Here is a 21,903-nt window from a genome sequence, read left to right on the forward strand (position 1 = left end):
AACCATTCATGAGAAATGGCTCCCGTGATCCAATCAGCTCCCACCAGGCCCCACCTCCAGCATTGGGGATTACATTTCAATATGGGATTTGAGCTGGGACACAGATCCAAACCATATCAGCCACCAAAGATAATTTTGAAGAATAATAATGACATGGACAAATGTTCATAATTATTTGGTTATAAAAGGTCATCACGATATGTGTAGGAAACATTTTCAAAGATATATTCTAAAATGGTGGGATTCTATAGGTGGAATATAATGGATTTTCACTCTGATTTTGCTCACTTCTATTTATATATATTTTTAAACGATAAATTGGGAAAAATACAAAATAGCAGCTGTTTCAGTTTTATTGTTTTATTGTATGGGGAAAATACAACTGAAAACAATAGACAGGATTCTAAATCTGAATGCATTTGTGAACAGAGCTTTAAAATACATGAAGCAAAAATTACAGGGCAATGAACAATTTAATAATTGAAAAAATAGACAGAAAATCAGTAAGGCTATAGAAAACTTGAACACTATCAACACCAAACCAACCTAGCTGATATTTGTAGAACGTCTTCTGCCTCTGCTGCCCTGGGACAGCACGACCAGCACCTCCTCTTACTCCTCCTCCTCAGCCTACTCAGTGTGAAGATGGAAAGGATGACGACCTTTAGGATGATCCACTTCCACTTGATGAAGAGCAAATCTATTTTCTTTTCTTCATTTTGTTTTTAACATTTTCTTTCTAGCTTACTTCACTGTAAGATGACAGTAACACACAAAATATATGTTAATCGATTGTTCATGTTAATGGCAAGGCTTCTAGCCGAGAGAAGGCGATTAGCAGTTAAGTTCTGACTAAGGGAGTCAAAAGTTATACACAGAGTTTAAAAAAATTGTTTATTTCTCTTTTTGAGATGAAGTTTTGTTCTTGTTGCCCAGGTTGGAGTCTGGTGTGCAGTGGCGTGACCTCGGCTCACTGCAACCTCCGCCTTTCAGGTTCAAGCTATTCTCCTGCTTCAGCCTCCTGAATAGCTGGGATTACAGGTATGTGCCACCACACACAGCTGATTTTGTATTTTTAGTAGAGATGTTGTTGTATTTTTAGTAGAGATTTTGTATTTTTAGTAGAGATGTTGTATTTTTAGTAGGTTTCTCCATGTTGGTCAGGCTGGTCTCAAACTCCCAACCTCAGGTGATCTGCCCACCTCGGCCTCCCAAAGTGCTGGGATTACAGGCTTGAGCCACGTGCCCGGCCTAATTTTGTATTTTTAGTAAAGATGGCATTTCTCCACATTGGTCAGGCTGGTCTCAAATGCCTGACCTCAGGTTATCTGCCCTCCTTGGCCTCCCAAAGTTCTGGGATCACAGGCATGAACCATCTCTCCCGGCTGACATGATTTCTCTATATAAAAATTTTAAAGAAAAATGCTAGAACTAATATGTGTGTTGAGCAAGGTTTCAGAATAGAAGGCCTATTATGTACAAAACTAAACTGAATTTCTATATATTAGCAGCAAACAATTAGAAATTAAAATCTTTAAAAACAATCTTTAATGACATCAAAAGCATTTAATATAAAAGATGACAAAAGATGTATAAGACACTGAAAAAATTTTTTAAAAGTTGTTGAGAGAGCTGAAAGAACACTTAAATGGAAGACACATGGCGTTTGCTGCGGACTAAATTGTGTGCCCCCCAAATTTATATGTTGAGGCCCCAACCCACAATGTGACTTTATTTGTAGATGGGCCCTCTAAGGAAGTAATTAAGGTTATAGGAAGTCATAGGATGGGTCCCTGATTCTGTTGAATTAATGTCTTTATGAGAAGAGACACAGAGGCCTAACTATTTATCACACAAACGAGAGGTCATGAGAGCACACAGTGAGATGGTGGCTACCTACAAGCCAAAAGAAAAGTCCTCCGAATAAAACCTTCCTTCTTGGCACCTTGATCTTGAACTTCCTAACAGTGAGGAAATACAATTCTATTGTTTAAGCCACTCAGCCTTTGGTATATTGTTATGGCAGCCTGAGCAGAATAATACAGTGTTCATGGATCAGGAAACTTAACATTGTCAAGATGTCAGTTCTGTCCAGATTGATCTATAGATTGAATACGATCCCAATTAAGATCCAAGCAGACATTTTCATGGAAATTGTCAAGCTGGTTCTAAAATTTATATGGAAATTCAATGGACCTACAATAGCCAAAACCACTTTGAAAAAGAATAAAACTGTCTTATTTAACTGATTTCAAGAAATTATTATACAGCTACAGTAATCAAGACAGTGTGATACTGGTATAAAGACAGCTATACAGATCAGTGGAACATAGTGGAAAGCCCAGAACTAGACCAGTACATATAAAGCCAACTGATTTTTTGTAAAGCTGTCAAAGCACATTAAGAGACATGTACAAGAATGTGCAGCACTATTCATGTTAGCTCTAAGCTGGAAAGCCACACAATGTTCATCAATAGTAGAATGGATTAATGAATTATAGAATGGGACACTATACCATAATGAAAATGAATAAACTATAACTGTCTATAAAAATATAAATAAGTCTCGGCCAGGAGCAGTGGCTCACGCCTGTAATCCAAGCACTTTGGAGGCCAAGGCGGGTGGATCACCTGAGGTCGGGAGTTCAAGACCAGCCTGATCAACATGGTGAAACCCCGTCTTAAATTAAAAAAAAAAAAAAAATATATATATATATATATATATATATATAGTCTCATAAACATAATGTCAAATGAAAGCCAGACACAAAAAGGTATGTACTCTATGATTGCAGCTACATATATAAGACAGGAAAACTAACCTATAGAGTTAGAATTCAGCATAATGATTAGTCTAGAAGGGCAGGGGAGGGACTGGAAAGGTCTGTGAAGAGGCATCTGAGGGGCTGGCAATGTTCTGTTTCTTGATATGGATGCTGGTACACACGTGTGTTTGATTTCTGAAAATTTATCAAGCTGTATACTTAAGATTTGTGCATTTTTCTGTGTGTAGCCCATATTTTGATAATTTTTTTTTACTCCTATTCAGAGAGCTCAACATAACACCCAACCAGCCATTGAAGAATACAGAGTACAGATTCTTTTCATCTGGATTTTACATTTCTATTAGTATCAGTTAGATCATATTCAGGATTTTTTGTTTGCTTGTTTGTTTTTGTAATCTTTTTTTAAAAACATTCTTTTCTTTTTTTTTTTTTCTTTTTTTTTTTTTTTTTTTGAGACAGAGTCTTGCTACGTCACCCAGGCTAGAGTGTAGTGGTGCAATCTCGGCTCACTGTAACCTCTGTCTCCTGGGTTCAAGTGATTCTTATGCCCCAGCCTCCTGAGTAGCTGGGATTACAGGTGTGCCATCATACCTGGCTAATTTTTTGTATTTTTAGTAGAGATGGAATTTCACCATGTTGGCCAGAGTGGTCTTGAACTCCTGGCCTCAAGCAATCCACCTGCCCTGACCTCCCAAAGTGCTGGGTTTACAGGCATAAGCCACCGGGCCCCCACTGTTTTTGTAACCATAACAGAGTGTTGGCTCATGTTACACTGACACGTCCTACTTGTCACTTCTCACATTCTTTAAAATAATTTCTTTTTTTTACCTACTGTTGTCTGTTTCCTTTTAGAAGCTTTATTATTATTATTATTATTTTAACTTTTCACATTTAGATCTGTATTTTGTGTATATGTATCAGGAGAAGACAAGGTTCACTTTTTTCTATGTGGACCCAGCACCAGTTTTTGGAAGGACACTTCTTTCTTCACAGCACTGCAGTATCATCTTTGCTATAAATCAGATGATCAATTGTCTGTTTCTGGAACCTCTAATCTGTTCCATTGGTCAACACCACACTGCTTCAATTGCTTTAACTTAATAACCGATAGTGTAATTCCTCGAGCTTTGTTTTTCTTCAAAATTGGCATGGGCATTCTTGAGCTTTTGCATTTCCACATACATTTTAGAATCAGCTTGTTAATGTTCACACAGAAAAAAAATTGCTGAAATTTTGATTGGGATTGCATTAGACGTATAGTTCCACTGGAGGAAAAATGACTGCTTTACAGTATTGAGCCTTCCAATTCACGAACATGGTGTAATTCTCTACTTACTTAGGTAATTTAACATTTCTCTTTGTTTTCGGTGTTAAGAGTCTTGCATTGTTTTGTTGATTTATTTATAGGTGTTTGATTTTTTATGCTACTGTAAATGGTGTCATTAAAAAGTTTTATTTTCCATTTGCTTGTGGGTATAGAAATGTATTTGACTTCTGTACCTTGACTTTTAAGGTCAGGGTCCAGAGACCTTATAAATTACTCATTAATTCTAATAATTTTTCTTTATATCCTTTTGGGTTTTCTATGTATTCAGTTTTGTTGTCTGAGAATACTGACATTATGTTGTGTGTATTTTGAAGCTCTGTTTCTAGATGTATAAATGTTTATGATTGCTATGTTCTTTTAATGAATTGACAGCCATAAAATTGCCTTTTTCTTATCCCTGGTTATATTTCCCCTCTGAAGTCTGCTTTTGTCTGATGTTCTACAGCAACTCTTGCTTTCTTTTGCTTAGTGTTAGGAAGGTATATCTTTTTTTCATCTTTTTACTTTTAACCCATTTGTCCTTCATATTTAAAGTATTTTCCTAGTAAGAGCATACTGTTGTGTCTTGTTTTCTTACTCAATGTGACAATCTCTGCTATTTAATTGGAGGTGTCTATTGATATGGTTGATTTATCTTTTACTTTTTTTTGAGATGGAGTTTTGCTCTTATTGCCCAGGCTGGAGTGCAATGGTGCAATCTTGGCTCACTGCCACCTCTGCCTCCCAGGTTCAAGCGATTCTACTGCCTCAGCCTCCTGAGTAGCTGGGATTTTAGGCATGTGCCACCATACCCAGCTAATTTTTTTGATAATTTTAGTAGAGACAGGGTTTCACCATGTTGATCAGGCTGGTCTCAAACTCCTGACCTCAGGTGATCTACCCACCTCAGCCTCCCAAAGTGCTGGAATTACAGGCATGAGCCATTGCACCTGGCAGATGTGGCTGGATTTCAATGTACCATTTTACTATTTGTTTTCTATTTCTGCTATCTCTTCTTTGTTCCCCTTTTCCTCTTTTACTGCTTTCTTTTGTATTAAATATTCTTTTTATGATTTTATTTTATCACCTTTATTGACATTAGCTAAACTGCTTTCTTTTGTTCTTTTAGTGATTGCTTTAGGCTTCATAATGCACATTATTAACTTATCACACATACGTTCAAGACATGTTATAATGCTTCACATATGGTATGAGGACCTTACAACACTGTACTTTCATTTCACCCCTTCTGGCCTTTGTGCTATTGTTGTCAAACATTTTTCTTCCACATGGATTAGAAACTCCACAATGCCAGGTTACTCTTGCTTAAAACCATCAATTACCTCTTAAGGTGATTTAAGTAATAAGAAATTAAGTCTTTTATATTTTTCCACATATTCACTATTTCTGGTGTTCTTCATTCCTTTATGTAAATCCAGATTTTCCTTTGGTATAATTCTCATTCGGCCTTAAGGACCTCCTTCAATATTTCATTGTACTGGTGGTTTGCTAGTGATCAATTTTTTAATATTTTGTGTCTGAAAAGGTCTTTATTTAGTTTTTGTTTCTGAAAGATTTTCTGTGTGTATGAATTCTATGGTTTGTTTCCCTCTGGTACCTTAAAGATGTCACTTCACTCACTTCTCATTTGTCTATATTTTTTTTTTATGGGACACGGTCTTACTCTGTCTTCACTTTGGCTTGTATTTGTTGGCTATATCTTCAAGTTTACTAATCTTTTTTTCTTCAGTGTCTAACCTGTTGGCAATCCTAGCCAGAGTATTTTTCATTTCAGATGAATATTTTTATCTTTAGGAGTTTGACTTGGGTTTTTAAAAAAATTTTCCTTGCCTACCCTTATCATAATCATTTCCTCTACCTTCTTGAACTATGTGAAGTAATAGCAATTTTTAACACACTGCCTACTAATTCTATCATCTGTGCCATTTCAGGATATGTTTCTCATGCTCGATTTTTCTTTTTTCTCTTCATTAAGAGTCATATATTCATTTCTTTTCTTTCTTTTCTTTCTTCTTTTTTTTTTTTTTTTTGATACAGAGTCTTGCTCTGTCACCCAGGCTGGAGAACAGTGGCATAATCCTGGCTCACTGCAACCTCTGCCACCCAGGTTCAAGTGATTCTCCTGCCTCAGCTTCCCGAGTAGCTGGGACTACAGATGTCTGCCACTAAGCCCAGGTAATTTTTTTTTTTTTAAGAGGGTGTCTCACTCTGTTGCCCAGGCTGGAGTGCAGTGGTGTGATCTTGGCTCACCGCAACCTCTGCCTCCCAGATTCAAGCTATTCTCCTGACCCAGCCTCCTGAATAGCTAGGATTACAGGCACATGCTACCATGTCCAGCTAATTTTTGTATTTTTAGTAGAGACAGGGTTTCACCATGTTGGCCAGGATGGTCTTGATCTCTTGACCTTGTGATCCGCCTGCCTCGGCCTCCCAAAGTGCTGGGATTACAGGCATGAGTCACTTCACCTGGCCTAATTTTTGTATTTTTAGTAGAGATGGGGTTTCACCATGTTGGCCAAGCTGGTCTCAAACTCCTCACCTCAGGTGATGCCCCCCTCCCCACCTCGGCCTCCCAAAGTGCTGGGATTACAGGTGTGAGCCACAGTGCCCAATTTGAGTCATAAAATCTTGCTTGCTGAAACACTCATCAACTTTTGAACTCTTCCCTCTACTGTGCCCTAATTGGATTCCCCAACATTGTAACTGTTAGTCCTAATTCTGTGTTTTAGAGTTATATAAGTTCCATGCTATTGGTCCCTGTAGCACCTTCCTTTATGATACTTCTCAACATTTTAGATGTCTCACTTACTTGTGTGATCATCAGATAAATGTCTTTGCTTTTCTGACCAGATTCCCTCCATGGCACAGGTTCTAGGTATGCTCCTGGTCATCACTATATCCCTGCGTAGGGCACAGGCATGGTGTATTTGAAGTCCTTGATAAATACCTGTTGAATGAGAATGAAAAAAACACTCGGCTTTGGTGACTGGCATCTATTAAGACTGACACTGTGTCATCTGACCTGAATTTGCATTTGTAGTTTTAGAACTCAGCTCTTTGCTGATTGAAAGGGAGTTGGGGATTGGATCCAAGATGGCCGTTTAGGAACAGCTCGGAGTTGCAGCTCCCAGTGAAAGCACAGACGGTGAGTGGACACCGCATTTCTATGGCCCACGGACCAGGAGATTCCCAGGCGGAGGGCCCCACAGGTCGCCAGCGCGGCTGTTTTGGCCTGCGCGGTTCTTTTGGTTGGCGGGGCTGCCCCATGTGGCTGCTTTGTCGGTGCCCCGACTGGCGGCTCCGTACAAAATACACTGGTCCAGGCACCCTATTGGCAGGCAATTGGAGACCCGGGAAGTTGCCCATTCATCTGATTAAAGAGGGGACTGGCCAGGAGATTCCTGGGCAAAAAAAAGTGCCACGAATCTCAGCGCTGCTGTTTAAGCTAGCACAGTGGGTCACCAGACAGGAAATCACAGAGATTCGGTGCCATTTCAACAGGTGACTGGAACATCTGGGATAAAAAAGAAAAAAAAAAGGCTCTGAGGCAGGGAGCCAGGTGATCAGGCTCGGCTGGTCCCACCCCCACAAAAGAACAGCAATCAGAAACTCTCAGGATTGAGAGTCTCACAGCAAGCACAGCTGAACCTGGGACGGTCCAGCTCTGTGGGGGAAGGGCGTCCACCATTACCGAGGCACTCCACCACTATGGAGGTGGTCCGCCATTGCTGAGGCAGCCTGCGTTGCCAAGGCAACCTGCCATTGCTGAGGCGGCCTGCCGTCGCCAAGGCAACCTGCCATTACAGAGAGTCCGCCAATACAGAGGTGGGCCACCATTGCTGAGGCGGTTTTAACTACACCCATATAAACAAGACTGCAGAAAAGGTCACACGGCAGGTGGGTGGAGCTCAGCAAAGCCTCTGCAGGCAGACAGTGACTAGGCAGCCTCCTTGCTGGGCAGGACAGCCCTGAAACAAACAAAAACAATAGGCAGCAGCACAATGGAAACTCATAAAGCCCTAATTCCCCGGGACAGAACATCTGGGAACAAAAAGTGGTTTATGAGTTCAGCTGCAGCAGACCTAAACATATATGCCCAGCAGCTCTGAATGAACAACGGAGCTCATAGCTCAGCACTTGAGCTCCTATAAAGGAAAGACTGTCTCCTCAAGCTGCTCCTTGACCCCTGTATATCCAAAGAGTCACCTCATAAATGAGAGAGCAGACTGACATTTGGCAGGTATCCTTCTGGGACAAAGACAGCAGAAGAAGAAACTGGTAGCAACCCTTACTGTTCTGCAGCTGCTGCAGGTGATCCCCAGGCAAGCAAGATCTGGAGTGGACCTCAAAGTCATTCAGCAGAGGGGCTAGTCTGTTAGAAGGAAAACTAAGACACAGAAATAACTTCATCATCAACAAACAGAATGTCCACTCAGAGACCCAATCTGAAAGTCAGCAACTACAAAGATGACAGGTAGATAAATCCATAAAGATGGGAAGAAACCAGCAAAAAAAGGATGAAAACACCCAAAACCAGAACACCTCTCCTCCTACAAGGGATCACAACTCCTCACCAGCAAGGGAAAAAGGTTGGATGGAGAATGAATGTGATGAAATGATAGAATCAGACTTCAGAAGGTGGGCAGTAAGAAACTTCTGTGAACTTAAAGATCATGTTCTAACCCAACGCAAAGAAACTAAGAACCTTGAAAAAAGATTTGACAAAATGCTAACGAAAATGGACAAATTAGAGAGGAATATAAGTGAATTGATAGAGCTGAAAAACACAACACGAGAACTTCACGAAGCATGCACGAGTTTCAACAGCCGAATTGACCAAGCAGAAGAAAGGATATCAGAGGTCGAAGATCAACTCAATGAAATAAAACGAGAAGGCATGATTAGAGAAAAAAGGGTAAAAAGGAATGAACAAAGTCTCCAAGAAATGTGGGACTATGTGAAAAGACCTAATCTACATTTGATGGGTGTACCTGAATGCGACGAAAAGAATGAATCCAAGCTGGAAAATACTCTTCAGGATATTATCCAGGAAAACTTCCCCAACCTAGCAAGGCAGGCCAATATTCAAGTCCAGGAAATACAGAGACCACCACAAAGATACTCCTCACGAAGAGCAACCCCAAGGCACATAATCGTCAGATTCACCAGGGTTGAAATGAAGGAGAAAATGCTAAGGGCAGCCGGAGAGAAAGGTCAGGTTACCCACAAAGGGAAGCCCATCAGACTCACAGCAGATCTCTCAGCAGAAACCCTACAAGCCAGGAGAGAGTAGGGGCCAATATTCAACATCCTTAAAGAAAAGAACTTTCAACCCAGAATCTCCTATCCAGCCAAACTAAGCTTCATAAGTGAAGGAAAAATAAAATCCTTTGTGAACAAACAAGTACTCAGAGATTTCATCACCACCAGGCCTGCTTTACAAGAGCTCCTGAAAGAAGCACTACACATAGAAAGGAACAATCAGTACCATCTACTTCAAAAACATGCCAAATGGTAAAGAGCATCAACACAATGAAGAATCCGCATCAACTAAAGGGCAAAACAGCCAGCTAGCACCAAAATGGCAGTATCAAATTCACATATAACAATATTAACCCTAAATGTAAATGGACTAATGCCCCAATCAAAAGACACAGACTGGCAAATTGGATAAAAAGCCAAAACCGATCGGTGTGCTGTATCCAGGAAACCCATCTCACATGCAAGGATACCCAAAGGCTCAAAATAAAGGGATGGAGGAAGATTTACCAAGCAAATGGAGAGCAAATAAAAGCAGAAGTTGCAATTCTCATCTCTGAAAAAATAGACTTTAAAGCAACAAAGATCAAAAGAGACAAAGAAGGACATTACATAATGGTAAAAGGATCAGTGCAACAAGAAGAGCTAACGATCCTAAATATATACGCACCGAATACAGGAGCACCCAGAGACATAAGGCAAGTTCTTAATGACTTACAAAGAGACTTAGACTCCCACAAAATTATAGTGGAAGACTTTAACATCCCATTGTCAACATTAGACAGATCAACCAGACAGAAAATTAACAAGGATATCCAGGACTTGAACTCAGATCTGACCAAGCAAACCTAATAGACATTTACAGAACTCTCCACCCCAAATCCACAGAATATACATTCTTCTCAGCACCACATCACACCTACTCTAAAATTGACCACATAATTGGGAGTAAATCACTCCTCAGCAAATGCAAAAGAACAGAAATCATAACAAACGGTCTCTCAGACCACAGTGAAATCAAGTTAGAACTCAACATTCAAAAACTAACTCAGAACCGCACAGCTTCATGGAAACTGAACAACTTACTCTTGAATGTTGACTGGATAAACAATGAAATGAAGGCAGAAATAAAGATGTTCTTCAAAACCAACGAGAATGAAGACACAACATAGCAGAATCTCTGGGATACATTTAAAGCAGTCTCTAGAGGAAAATATATAGCAATAAGTGCCCACATGAGAAGCAAGGAGAGATCTAAAATTGACACCCTATCATCAAAATTGAAAGAGCTAGAGGAGCAAGATAAAAAAAAACTCAAAACCTAGCAGAAGACAAGAAATAGCTAAGATCAGAGCAGAACTGAAGGAGATAGAAACACAAAAAACCCTTCAAAAAATCAATAAATCCAGGAGCTGGTTTTTTGAAAAGATCAACAAAATAGACCATTAGCCAGATTAATAAAAAAGAAAAGAGAGAATAACCAAATTGATGCAATAAAAAACAATAAAGGGGATATCACCACAGATTCCACAGAAATTCAAACCATCATCAGAGATTACTACAAACAACTCTATGCACATAAACTAGTCAACCTGGAAGAAATGGATAAATTCCTGGACACCTGCATCCTCCCAAGCCTAAACCAGGAAGAAGCTGAAACCCTGAACAGACCTATAACAAGGTCTGAAGTTGAGGCAGCAATTAAGAGCCTACCACCCAAAAAAAGCCCAGGTCCAGATGGGTTCACAGCCGAATTCTACCAGACATACAAAGAGGAGCTGGTACCATTCCTTCTGAAACTATTCCAAATAATCCAAAAAGAGGGAATCCTTCCCTGGTCATTTTATGAGACCAACATCATCCTGATACCAAAACCCGGCAGAGACTCAGCAAGAAAAGAAAACTTCAGGCCAATATCCATGATGAACACAGATGCAAAAATCTTCAATAAAATACTGGCAAGCCGATTGCAACAGCACATCAAAAAGGTTATCCATCATGATCAAGTAGCCTTCATCCCAGGGATGCAAGGTTGGTTCGACATACGCACATCTATAAACGTAATTCACCATATAAACAGAACCAAAGACAAAAACCACATGATTATCTCAATTGATGCAGAGAAGGCCTTTGACAAAATTCAACAGCCCTTTATGCTAAAAACCCTCAATAAGCTAGGCATTGACAGAACGTATCTCAAAACAATAAAAGCTATTTACGACAAACCAACAGCCAATATCATACTGAATGGGCAAAAACTGGAAGCATTCCCTTTGAAATCTGGCACTAGACAAGGATGCCCTCTCTCACCACTGCTATTCAATATAGTACTGGAAGTTCCAGCCAGAGCAATCAGGCAAGAAAAAGAAATAAAGGGTATTCAAATAGGAAAGGAGGAAGTCAAATTGTCTCTATTTGCAGACGACATGATTGTATATCTAGAAGACCCCATTGTCTCAGCCCAAAATCTCCTGAAACTGATAAGCAACTTCAGCAAAGTCTCAGGATACAAAATCAATGTCCAAAAATCACAAGCAGTGTGCAAAAATTACAATTCCTATACACCAATAACAGACTTAAAGAGAGCAAAATTAAGAACGAACTGCCATTCACAATTGCCACAAAGAGAATAAAATACCTAGGAATACAACTAACAAGGAATGTAAAGGACTGCTTCAAGGAGAACTACAAGCCATTGCTCAACAAAATAAGAGAGGACACAAACAGATGGAGAAGCATTCCATGTTCATGGTTAGGAAGAATCAACATCATGAAAATGGCCATACTGACCAAAGTAGTTTACAGATTCAATGCTATCCCCATCAAGCTACCAATGACTTTCTTCACAGAACTGGAAAAAAAAAAAACCTTAAACTTCATATGGAACCAAAAGAGAGCCCACATAGCCAAGTCAATTCTAAGCAAAAAGAACAAAGCGGGAGGTATCACACTACTGGACTTCAAACTATACTACAAGGCTGCAGTAATCAAAAGAGCATGATACTGGTACCAAAACAGAGATATAGACCAATGGAACAGAACAGAGGCCTCGGAGGCAACACAACATATCTACAACCATCTGATCTTTGACAAACCCGACAAAAACAAACAATGGGGAAAGAATTCCGTTTAATAAATGGTGTTGGGAAAACTGGCTAGCCATGTGCAGAAAGCAGAAACTGGACCCTTTCCTGACACCTTACACTAAAATTAACTCCAGATAGATTAAAGACTTAAACATAAGACCTAACACCTTAAAAACCCTAGAAGAAAATCTAGGCAAAACCATTCAGGACATAGGCATAGGCAAGGACTTCATGACCAAAACACCAAAAGCACTGGCAACAAAAGCCAAAATAGACAAATGGAACCTAATCAAACTCCACAGCTTCTGCACGGCAAAAGAAACAGTCATTAGAGTGAATCAGCAACCAACAGAATGGGAAAAAATTTTTGCAGTTTACCCATCTGACAAAGGGCTGATATCCAGAATTTACAAAGAACTAAAACAGATTTACAAGAAAAAAAACAAACAAGCCCATTCAAAAGTGGACAAAGGATATGAACAGATACCTTACAAAAGAAGACATACAGGAGGCCAACAAACATGAAAAAATGCTCATCATCACTGGTCGTCAGAGAAATGCAAATCAAAACTACATTGAGATACCATCTCACGCCAGTTAGAATGGTGATCATTAAAAAATCCAGAGACAACAGATGCTGGAGAGGATGTGGAGAAATAGGAACACTTTTACACTGTTGGTGGGAGTGTAAATTAGTTCAACCATTGTGGAAGACAGTGTGGCGATTCCTCAAGGACCTAGAAATAGAAATTCCATTTGACCCAGCAATCCCATTACTGGGTATATATCCAAAGGATTATAAATCATTCTACTATAAGGACACATGCACACGAATGTTCATTGCAGCACAGTTTACAATAGCAAAGACCTGGAACCAACTCAAATGCCCATCAATGACAGACTGGACAGGGAAAATGTGGTACATATACACCATGGAATAGTATGCAGCCATCAAAAACAATGAGTTTGTGTCCTTTGTAGGGACTTGGATGAACCTGGAAACCATCATTCTCAGCAAACTGACACAAGAGCAGAAAATCAAACACCGCATGTTCTCACTCATAGGCGGGTGTTGAACAATGAGAACACATGGACATAGGGAGGGGAGTATCACACACTGGGGTCTGTTGAGAGGACACAGGGGAGGGACAGCAGTGGGTAGGGAGGTGGGGAGTGATAGCATGGGGAGAAATGCCAGATATAGGTGATGGGGAGGAAGGCAGCAAATCACACTGCCATGTGTGTACCTATGCAACAATCTTGCATGTTTTTCACATGTACCTCCAAATCTAAAATGCAATAAAATAAATTTAAAACATAAATAAATAAGAAAATTAAAAAAATAAATAAATAAAGGGAGTTGGGTTTAGATCCCTGAATCCAGAATGTTCTAAAAAAAGAAAGAAAGAATTATTGTTTTTTTTTTTAATTGCATTTTAGGTTTTGGGGTACATGTGAAGAACATATTGTTAAATTGTTGAAGTTGAACATGGTATAGTGAGAATGTATTGATTGATTGATCGAGGAAGAGTCTTGCTCTGTTGCCCAGGCTGCAGTGCGTGACACAATCTTGGCTCACAGCAACCCCCACCTCCCAGATTCAATCAATTCTCCTGCCTCAGCCTCCCAAGTGGCTGGGATTATAGGCATGTGCCATCATACCTGGTTAACTTTTTGTATTTAGTAGAGATGGGGTTTCACCATGTTGGCCAGGCTGGTGTCGAATTCCTGACCTCAGGTGATCCACTCACCTTGGCCTCCCAAAGTGCTGGGATTACAGGCATGAACCACCATGCCTGGCCAAGAATGCTTTTAAAAAGACTTCGTCTTTTAGATTTATATATAGTGAACTCTTTATGGAGAAAATAATGTAATGTTTGGTATTTACTTCCAAATAATTGACAGGTGGGTGGGAATGCAGATGAAACCAGATTGGCCATGGGTTGATAATTATTGAATCTGGGACAAGGGTACATGGGGTTTATTATACTCTTAAATTTTCCTTATAAAAATGAGAAAATTATTTAGCTCTTTGATTGGCTGAACAAAACATAAATGGGCAGGGGTGGGATGGGTGTTCAGGATGGGGAGGGGTGAGAAAGACAAGGAAGTCAGAGGTTTCAGAGATGCCGGACCCTCCAAGAAGTCACCTGGAGTTTGCCAAACCAGAGCTGTCTCTGGCAAAATGAGGGGCTTCTGATGGTGGTCCTGTTGTTTGCACCTTTATGGGCTTATCTACCAATCTCTTTCCATTTCATAAACAGGAATAGTCATAATTCAGAGGTGAGTCTCACAGGCTCTCTCAAGCAGTATGCAATAATAATAATAATGATAATAATAATGCCCTTTAGGCAACAATCCCCCAGCCCCTAGCTCACTCACCCTGGAGCTCCTGGGAGACCTGCTGATTCTGCTTTCACAGTGGGTGTCAGAGACAGAGGCGCAGGTGGTGCCGCTTGGGCTTCCGCCTCATATCCACCCATGTATTCCGACAGTAGCTCTGTGTCTTTAGGATTCAGGATGCTGCACACAGGTCACTCTGATTAGTTGTTTCTCTTTTTTGCATGGATTGCTGGGGGTAGGGCGGCCCTGGCTCATTCCACGTTCACAGCACACAGGTTCTGGACTATTTCTGCAGGCTTGAAGGAAATGGTTTCTCATACACAAACTCTTCTTCCTCCTCCATTTCTGGGGTTCTCTCATATCTGTGCCTGCAACACAAAAGATGGGTATTCCTGAAAGATCTGCCTGGGATCATCCATAAAGAGATGCAGTATTCTAGGTAAATCAGATTATCTGGTGGAAGGCTTTATCCTAACTTTCTTGGGGTGTTTCTGTGTAAACAGCAGTCTAGAGTTGGCCGTATATACCAAAATCGATTCTGCCCCCACTCAGCATCTCTCCTGTTTGGAGACAAAAGCTCAGGGAGAATGGGCATTTTCAGGGAGCAAACATGTGTTAATATACTTCCAATGGCTGAACCTGAGAGCTTGTCTGGAGGTTCTAGCAGGGGAGCGCAGCTACTCACATGCCCTTGACCGAAAATCAGTCCTCCTCTATCAGGGATGGTTGTCTTCAGCTGAGCACGCAGCTTCGGGAGGGACACACGTGGAGTGGTGACAGAGGAAGGGGACACCCACCTAGCCAGCCAGATCAGCCGAATCAACCCTCGAGATCAATCGGGTGACAGGTACTGCAGCCAGATCGCCCTCACGTCCAGAACTTGCAAGCCAATAGACTTTTCGGTGGAATGAAAGAAATTCTGCAAAAATTCCTTCCATGAAAAATGCTGAGGTTAGAAAAAGAACTCTTGATAGATTTTCTAATTGGAAGACCCAAAATTATATTTTCTACTTTACAAGTAAAACACCTCATTAAAGAGCTCTTGAAAAATACAAAAGAAGGGGAAAAAAAAGAAAAAAACTAGCCATAGTTCTACCCCCGAAACACGGGTATATATACATTTTAATCTATTTTATTCTGTTCATTTTCTTCTGACATGCACAGTCTCCATCCTCTGCAGCCAATGGTTGAAAGTCTAGCATACACAAACTTTAGTGTAACTGTTGTTTCCTACCCTGTTATAAAATGTCTCTGTGTTTTCACGTTCTCTCCGTTAGAGACATGTTGCCAGATGGTTTCTCAAGGAGCTCCTCCTGGTGTTTTTCACCCTTCCCCTATAAATGGGCAGATGGGATGTTTCCATTTTTGCCCCATAGCAGATATCTTTTTCTGTATTTGGAGTGCTCTCCTTAGGATTGAACGCAGAAGTGGGAGTTCTGAGTCAAAGATACTGGATCTTTTTATGGCTCTTGACTCATTTGGCCAATTTGCTTTTCACAGATTTTGCAAAAACTTACACCCCCACAAGAGTTCAGATTTGAGTCTTTCCATTTTGAACGACATTGTTGCATGTACCACACCTTCTATAGTAAATATTTTCCTGCTCAGATACAACCTTTAAAGGTTCTGACACCAGAGACAGTATCTTCCCCTATTCAAAGCCTTCAGCTCTTTCTGGAAGATGCTGGAAAGCAGGCTTGAGGTGCAGGATACGATTAGAGTCTGTCCTTGTTCTCCCATCCTCAGCTTAGGCCACTGGTGTTCATTCCTGCCTTTTCCTCCTGGGAACAGTTCCGTAATCTGAATGCCCTGCAGCAATTCAGAAACCAATTCTGCCACCTAGACCCTGCCTGGTTTCCACTGCTCTGTGGTCATGTTGGCCACTCCCTGGTTTGGATTCTTTCTACTGCTACTCAAAGTCCTAGTGGAGGCGGAGGGATTAACGCTAAGGGGTTAAGAGCTCAGCCTAGTTCTCTGCTCAAGGAATGCGCTGTTCCTATCCCCCTAAGACATGCAACAAAATTATCAGCAGGTTTTGCCAACTTAAACTCTACCCAGGAGAAAAAGATCCCTTCATGCACCCCCTGCTTTTTTTTGATACTAGAGAGAGAAAGAAAAAGAGAGATTAAAATATTTACAAGTATCCAGTTGTTTTCCTTCTTTGGGAAGTCAAGTATTAGAGGAAAACAGACAGACAACTGTGAGCATTTAGCGAGTGGAAAGAGAAACAAGCAGGTTTCAGCTGGAGCCAGTCAGGTGGCTGGCAGCACCCACCCAGGGGATGGAGTTTCTGTCCTGCTTATTTTGTTTCATTCTGCCCACAGGAGAGGAAGAGCGGCTGTGGATGCAGCAGAAGGGGAGTGCTGGGGGCCGAGGGGGCCATCTCCATGTTTAATTCAGCTTACTTTGAGAGTAAGTTAAAGTCTTATAGCAAAGAGTTCCTCCATAGCAGAAATTTGGGAATCTAAAAAACGTCAGAAAAAAATTAAGCTTGGAAAGATGTTAGTCTGTGCATAGACCCAGAGCAGAGGAGCCTAGAACACGCTGATAGCTCCTCGAGGTGAGTTAGAAGCACAGTCATTCAGGATAGGTGGTTGGGAAATAAATAGCTATTTATTTCCCATAGCTAACATCTCTTCACTGCTTATTATGTCCCAAGCACTATCCAAAACACTTCCCACAGATAAACTGTTTATTCCTCACTGCAAACTTACACGGGAATGACTATTGCCCCCGTTTATGGATGAGGACACTGAGTCACAGAGAGGGTGTGTGATGAGACTGGTAGGTTGGGGCTGTGAATATTCTGGGGATAATTACATGGGCTGGATCCTGAAGGTAAGGAAGAGAAAGGAGAAGGGGATGGCAAACAATCTTTCTGGGATGTGGATGCCTAGCTATCCACACCCCAAAGCTGGAGGTGTCCCTGGACTGACCCTGTCCCTCTTCTCCAGTTAATTCTGTAATTTCCCAGATCCGGTCCATCCCCAGCACCATCCCTACCACCCACAGCTGCTCTCCCAGTGTCTTGCCTGGGCTCTTGCAGTGACTTCCTGACTGGTGAGCCGCCTTCAGCCCCCAACCCTAATCCATCTTCTATATTCTTCCCCCAACCAGTAATCTTCCTCTAGCCTTCCTTGGCACCTTATAAATATCTCTATTTAGTATTTGGCACACTAATGGTAATTGTGAATTTATATCAGTTTATCCAGTCCAAATACTTGTTGAATGAAAGAATGAGGGCTGGGTGCGGTGGCTCACACCTGTAATCCCAGCACTTTGGGAGTATGAGGTGGGCAAATCACAAGGTCAGGAGATGGAGACCATCCTCGCCAACATGGTAAAGCCCCATCTCTACTAAAAACATACAAAAATTAACCAGGCATGGTGGTGCGTGCTTGTAATCCCAGTTACTCACGAGGTTGAGGCAGGAGAATCGCTTAAATCAGGGAGTTGGAAGTTGCAGTGAGCCGAGATCGTGCCACTGCACTCCAGCCTGGTGACAGAGTGAGACCCCGTCTAAAAAAAGAAAAAAGAAAAAAAACAGAATAAGATAATATTCAAGGAGCAGAATTAACATTTGAAGCCTGAGGGATAAACCTTGGACCCATAGATAAAGGACTTTGCATTCCCAGGGCCTAAGAGCACCAAGAAGTAAATCATGCTAGTTCACCTTAGAATGAGAAAGAGTGAGCAGGCATGAGAGGCTAGGGATAGAACCAAGTGGATTGGGGGGTTGCTGGATGATGTCAGTGCTTTGCACCGATGCCCATAGAGATGAATAACACAACACATGATTCTGGTAAGTTAAAAGTACCATGACTATCAGGAGTGGGATCTTCTGCATGGTGGCAGCTCAAAGTACTCCATAATAAACAGAAGTGGCAGCCAGTTGAAGCAGCTTTTACTTATTTGGAGATGTCTCACTCACCCAAAGGCATCCTCATCTGGGGAAGATGAACACAGGAAAGTGATATTGCATGTGGCTGGGAAGGTCACACACCCTGGGAGGGGTGCAATCTGTGGAAAAGAGGATTTCTAAGCCACTCTCCGTCTGTCCATTTTTGAGCATATTCTTGGTCTTTCTTGCAGTGCACACAAGTCTACAGTTGATCTGTAGGTGAAATGAGAAGGGAGATTTAGATTTAGAAGCACTGACCCTCTTTTCCCCAAAGATGCTAGAAGGTCAGGTGTATTTCTGCTTTTATTTAAGAGTGTGATTTGAAACAGCCAGGGCCATCCCAGACCCAGCTGGCATTACCCTGAATGTTCATTATTTTGAATGTATCACTAGAACAATGAGTGACAGAAGCGATGACGTGATGTAACAGAGAGAAAATCTGGGGTGAATGATTTCACAAGTTTGTCTCTGCTCCTATGATGGGAAAAAACGAAATCTAATTGTCCAATCCAGAAGTGGAAGAGATCATGTTATCTCACAACCTTTAAAGGTTTTACATAGTATTTTTGATACTGAGAAGGCTAAGGCATTATTGCTTATGTTCTAGTTATAGGCCTATCTAATGGATTATTGGTGAAAGACAAAGCAGAGAGTCATGAATATGTCTCTGAAGTCAGTGCTGCGGCTGCCCATGGATCTTCTGCCTCCTAGCCACGTAGTAGAGGTTGCCAGGATGGACTAGTTCATTCTTGTAGTCAACACACTTTTTTTTTTTTTTCAAGATAGTCTTACTCTGTCACCCAGGCTGGAGTGCAGTGGGGCGATCTTGGCTCACTGCAATCTCTGCCTCTCAGGTTCAAGCGATTCTCCTGCCTCAGCCTCCCGAGTAGCTGGAATTGCAAGCATGCATCATCACACTGGCTAATTCTTGTATTTTTAGTAGAGGCAGGGGTTTCACCATGTTGCCCAGGCTGGCCTCAAACCCCTGACCTCAGGTGATCCAACCACCGTGGCCTCCCAAAGTGCTGGAATTACAGGCATGAGCCTCTGCGCTTGGCCAGTCAACACATATTTATTGAGCAGCTACTATGTGCTAGGCACTGTACTAGGAACTGGGGATATAGCAGTGAACAAAACAAAGTCCGTGTTCTCGTGGAGCTTATAATCTAGTTGGGGGAGACAAAAAATAACTGCTAAACTTGTACTATGTCAAGTGATAATATAAGCTATGAAGAAAAAGTACACACAGCAAGGGGAAAGGGCGGAGTTCCTATCTCACAGAGAATGGTTAGGAAAGGCCTTTCTGCTGCAATGAGCACAGATTGAATGGCGTGACGGAAGGAGCCCTGTGGTTGTCTGGGGTCAGAGTGTTACAGGAAAAGAGAGCAATAAGGACAAAGGCTGCAGGCAGAATCATGCTCAGCACACTCCACCAATGGCGAGGAGGCCAGTGTAGCCAGAGCGACGTGAGTACGGGGTGGGTAGCAGATAAGGTTGGAGGAGAAGACAGAGGCAAGACCACATGTAGCCTTGGAGTCCATGCAAGGACCCTGCATCCTCTTCTCTTAGTGAGAAGAGAAAGCTTTGGAGAGTTTAAGCCAAGGAGTGACACGATCCGGCTGTTGTCATAAAAGCCTCTTCTCTGCTGCCATGTAGAAATGTCAGCAGAGGAACAGGGTGAAAGCTGGGAGCCCAGCCAGGAGATGGCCGTGGCTGGGACTGGGAGTAGCAATGGAGATTTCAAGAAGTGGGCAGATTCTAGACACATCTTGAAGGTCAAACTGATTGGATTTGCTGATGGATTGGTGGAAGGCGCGAAAGAGAGGCAAAAGGATGAACAACACGCTGTTGGACCTGAGCAACCGGAAGTGAGAAGTTACCCCTGATGGGACGGGAAAGATTTCTCAGGAGAAACCAGTGAGGAAAAAAAACGATGGGAAGGACTGGGAGGAGAGAGGAATCCAGAGTTCTGTTTCTTTTCTTTTTTCTTTCTTTTTTAAAGACAGTCTTGCTCTGTCTCCCAGGCTGGAGTGCAGTGGCATGATCTCGGCACAGTGCAACCTCTGCCTCCTGGGTTCAAGCAATTCCCCTGCCTCAGCCTCCTGGATAGGTGGGATTATAGGCACATGCCACCATGCGCAGCTTTTTTTTTTTTTTTTTTTTTTTTTTTTGGTATTTGTAGTAGAGGTGGGGTTTCACCATGTTGGGCAGGCTGATCTCGAACTCCTGACATCAGGTGATCCACCCACCTGGGACTCCCAAAGTGCTGGGATTACAGGCATGAGCCACCACACCCTGCCAAGAGCTCTGTTTGGACATGTTAAGTTAGGTGTCTACGGGGCACGCGAGTGCAGATGGTGAAGAGGCCGTGGAGCGTGCAGATGTGGAGCTCAGGAGAGGGGCTCAGCTGGAGATTCGCACATGGGCAGCGTCGGGGCGCCGCAGTTAAGGCATAAGGCTGAGTGGAAGCACAGATATAGCAGAGGCTGGCCACTGAGCTAGAGTGTTCTGACGTTTGGGGGTTGAGAAGAAGAGCTTCCAGTCCAAGGTGACAGAGAAGGACTGGCCAGAGAGCTTGGAGGAGAACCAGGGGTGAGTGGAAGGAAGAAGTGCTTCAAGGAGGAGGAAGGAGCCGCCCATCAACTACCTCAGTGTCGCCAATGGCTGGAAAGGGTGAGGCCTGAGAATGGGCCGCAGGATGAGCGGTGTGTGGCTGTAGCGTTTTTGACAAGGGCAGGGAAGAAGTGGACGCAGATAGTTGATTAAGTGGGTTCAAGAGCTAAGTGGGTTAACAGGTCAGGAAGGGAGTCACGGAGGGTGTTTTGAGCCATTTGGTCATCTGGGGAAGGCCAGAAATCTGGCGTAGGAGGCTAGCTGGAGGGAGACAGGGCGGCAAGGGAGTTTTGCTGTTTGCTTGCTCGCTTCTATGGGGGATATTTCAGCATGTTTGCAGTTAATAGACATCCAGCGAGAGGGAAGATTTGAGAATGCAGGGCCCAGCTGCCCTAAACTTAACTTTCGTCTCCTTGCGTTATTGTACAGCTTAGAGCATTGAACAATTGTTGAGTAATTGTTTGTGGGTGATGTTTCTGTGTATGTCTCTGGCATTTATTTCCCCTTTGGGCAAAGTTGCTTCCCTCAAGTATGCCCATGCAGCCAGATGAGATCCATTTAATAATGAAAATGCTTTGAAAAAACAGA

General features: G+C 42.1%; 1 long non-coding RNA gene across 1 annotated transcript in view; it reads right to left on the reverse strand.

Moving 5' to 3' along the window:
* Positions 1-244: 244 nt before the first annotated feature.
* LOC120366913 (uncharacterized) overlaps positions 245-21,903 on the reverse strand; it is a 28,007-nt gene continuing 6,348 nt past the window's right edge. Inside the window, exons 4-9 of the long non-coding RNA XR_005581435.2 lie at positions 18,733-18,915; positions 18,220-18,320; positions 15,599-15,732; positions 14,841-15,169; positions 6,923-7,060; positions 245-752 (exon numbers count right to left, since the gene is read on the reverse strand). This is a non-coding gene — a long non-coding RNA (uncharacterized LOC120366913). The remainder of the gene's footprint in view (positions 753-6,922; positions 7,061-14,840; positions 15,170-15,598; positions 15,733-18,219; positions 18,321-18,732; positions 18,916-21,903) is intronic.

The sequence above is a fragment of the Saimiri boliviensis genome, chromosome 17 (genome assembly GCF_048565385.1).
Source record: "Saimiri boliviensis isolate mSaiBol1 chromosome 17, mSaiBol1.pri, whole genome shotgun sequence".
NCBI lineage: Eukaryota > Metazoa > Chordata > Mammalia > Primates > Cebidae > Saimiri > Saimiri boliviensis.